Source organism: Rousettus aegyptiacus, unplaced genomic scaffold (assembly GCF_014176215.1).
Source record: "Rousettus aegyptiacus isolate mRouAeg1 unplaced genomic scaffold, mRouAeg1.p scaffold_m13_p_3, whole genome shotgun sequence".
NCBI lineage: Eukaryota > Metazoa > Chordata > Mammalia > Chiroptera > Pteropodidae > Rousettus > Rousettus aegyptiacus.
In genome coordinates this window covers 973,415-976,812 of record NW_023416306.1, presented here as the reverse complement: position 1 = coordinate 976,812, position 3,398 = coordinate 973,415, and positions in this window count along the sequence as shown.

Genomic DNA, 3,398 nt, shown 5'->3' with positions numbered 1-3,398 from the left:
GGCGCTCTCTGGGAGCCGGGCCATGCTGGAGGCCCACTGACCGGTCCCCGGGTGACCGGTCCCCAGGAGCCCCCGCTTTCTGCTCCTGCCCAGGACGGGTAATGGCCACTTTCTCGAGCCTTCGGCAGCCAGCTCCTCGAAAGGGAGTCTCCGGTCAGAAAGGCCCCGGTTCCGGCCAGGCCGAGTGCCCCGGACACACGTGGGTCAGATGGAACCAAAGGGCACAAGAAGCCACACCCAGGAGCGCAGGGCTCCGCAAGCCCTGAGTCCCTCGAGGACATCCTTTGACCCAACGGTGGGGGTGGCCCCTGTGGCCTGCTGCGGGTCAGCGTCCCTGTGGCCGGAGCGAGTGAGGGCACGTGTGGGGGACTGGTGTCATTGTCCTCGGACAGCTCGGAGCCCACCCGAGACACCACGCGTTGGGCTGGCCGGAGACAATGGCTTCCTCAGCAGGAGGTGGGGGGCTGGCGTGGGCGGGAGGGGGCCCCAGGGCCCGTGTTCCCTCCCGGTCCTGGACCTCAGGCCCTCTGGCCCGGCCCCGCCCGGGCAGCCTGGCGTCCCAGGAGCCGAGCGAGCACCGGCCGGCGGCGGGTGCAGGAGCGGAGGGACCGGGGTGGCCGCGGCGGTCGCCCATGCTCCTCTCTGTAGTTCCCGTCCTGTTGTGAGCGTGTGGTCACATTGTAGAACGTGCGTTTCCTTTTGTCTTGCAGCGTAAACGCTGTCTGCCCCTGGCGAGGCCCAGCTCCCGAATAAACAGGCCCCCGGGCTTCGCTCTGCCCCGCGCCCCCTCACCGAGGAGCTGCACCTCGGGCGTCGGCTGGGCAGGAGGGGCAGCGGACGGACAGGCCCTGGGCCCGGGGTGGCGACTGACCAGCCGTCCGGCCAGGTGTTTCCGGGGTCACTCTCACAGCCCACGCGGGAGCCGGAGTTGCGTCTTGAGCTGTGGGGCCAGGACCCCCACCCACATGTCCTCTCGGCTGCGGCCAGCCCGCTGGGTGGCCGTGGGCAGGCGACCGTCCCGCTCAGAGCCGCGGGCGCCTCGTCTGTGGAATGGAGTGGCTTCTGTGACCGTGAGGGGTGAGCGCACTCCCAGCACTGTCGGTGGACAGCTGCGGCTTGGGGACACACCGCTCCCCCACATCTGCCCGTGGACTGGGACTCCTGGGCCCAGGCCTTGTGCGGAGCCTGCTTCCGCGAGAGCTACTGGGCTGATGGACCACAAGCCACCTTCACCATGCTGTGGGGGGCAGAGCCCAAGGAGCCCAGAGACAGAGACCCCGCGTCCGGACGGTGTCACCGGAGCCCCTGGGCCCGGCCGGCCGGGAGCTGTCCTCATAATCCGTCTCCCCTCCCCGGCTCTACCGCCCACTCCCGGAGTGACTAAGTGCTCAGCTTCTCCTTTTACCCACAGTGGCCCTGCTGGAGGCTGGGCGAGACCACCCTGCCCGCAAACCGCTGGGCACCAAGGCGCGAGAGCGCAGGGGGCAGAGCTAGGAGAGCCCAGGCCTGGCTGCTCCTCAGACTCCCCTCCCCGCCAGAAGCCCCCTGGCTGGGGCCGGTGGCTGCTGCCTGTCCGGCTGCCGAGTCATTAACCACTCAGGGTTTCTCGAGCTGACTCACTAACCAGCCAGAGCTGGGGGGGCCTGGTGGCCACATGGCAGCCAGCAACCCTCCCCAAGAGGCGCACCCCCCACCCCCACTGCTCTCTGTGCCGTTTGCCAAGCTAGCCTGAGAAAGCCCCTGTGGCCCGTGGCCTCAGGGCTTGGGACAGGCCCCTCAGCCCAAAGCCGGTCACAGCAGACGCTGATCCCCCACTTCCTCCCCAGACTGTCACAGCCCCACCAGGGGCTGCGTCACCAGTCACCTGGGGCCCAGAGGCCCTGTCCCATCCGGGCCCAGCAACGGGCTCCCTCCCCCTGCTGCGGACCCTCTACCCCCGCCCCCCCCACACTTCCACAAGTCCTGAGGGGTGTCGGCCAGGCGGCCGGTGCAGGGCAGAGCGCGGGCTCCGCTCAAGTGGCCCCGGCCCCGCCGTTCTCCGCGTGCTGAGCTGCGCCCGCCGCCTTCATCCCGGGCCGAGCAGGTGTTTCCGCATGCACACACTCGGGGACCTCGGAGCCTTGCAGCAGGCATTGCGGGCTCCTGCAGGCCCCTCAGCCAGGCCACAGTTCCTGTCTGCTCTGAGGAGAAAGCCTCCCTCCACCTCAGCAGGCCCTGGCCGCGGCGCATGCCCCCAAGACCACCTGGACGCTGCCTGGCCCTGCGCCAGCGCCAAGCCCACAGGAAGCCAGCAGGTCAGGGCTAGTGCTCTCGAGGATGAATGACACCTCGCCCCCTAGAGCTGCAGTGAGACTTGCAGGGGAGGGGGGACCATGGCAGAGGAGTGGCTCAGGCCCTGTCCCCTGCGTCGGCCCAGCTGGCAGGACTCCCGGCTGAAGGTCCGAGGAGGTGCGTAGTGCCTACAGGGAGGAACACACTCAGGGTACAGTAGAGGGCACCACTGCGGGGGGTCGTGGTCCCCAGGAAGTGGAGCCTTGTCTCGAGGCCTCACTTGTCAGGGGTCCCCTGCCCCGGCCCCAGCTTCCTGCCCCACCCCAGGAAAGCCAGACCTCCCAGGACGGGGACTGTCTCCCTGGAGATCGTCCCCTCCCTCGCTGACAGGAGAAGGCCTGGGTCTGAGGGCTTGTGTCTGTCATTCGCCAGCCACGGGCGAGCCTCCTGGCCTTCCCGAGCCTTCCTTTTTCTCCTCTGGAAAGTGGGGATATTTCCTCCTACCCCACTCAGGTCAGCAGGTTGGCCAGGGACTGAAGAGGTAACATGGGGCGAAAATGCTGGGTGAATTACGAAGAGCTCGACTCCTCCCGCCGGGCCCACCGCCCAGAACCCCAGGCCACCTCGGGAGCACCGGCTAGAAGCTGCGGTGGGCGTATGCTCATCTACGAAGCTAAGTCGACACTTTACAGTTGGCTTATGTGTCGCAGGGGACCCTTGCTTGCAGCACCCTGTCCCTGAGACATTGAACGACCCTCCAAACACTGTCCCCCAGTCTGGAGTTGACCACCCTGCTTGCAAACCAAAGTGACCTCTTGGAAATGTGGCGGGTCCTCCTAGGGTCCCAGGCTCCAAGACCCCTGGCGTAGACCCAGACTCAAAGAGCGTTTATGAGCGCACCCCGGGCCTGGCCCTGGGGCTGCAGCCTCGCACGGCCGCGGGGAGCCAGACGGCCCAGCACAGCTCAGGAGCCAGCCCCGATGGAGGCCAGCGCCTCCGAGCCACGGCGGGGCCCCGTCCGCGGCTGTGGGCGCAGGGACCACTTCCTGCAGGAGGGACGGCTACGCAGGCCGGCCAGCTAGAGAAGTCGAGGGGAGTGGGTCTCAGGACCTCAAGGCAGTGAAGGC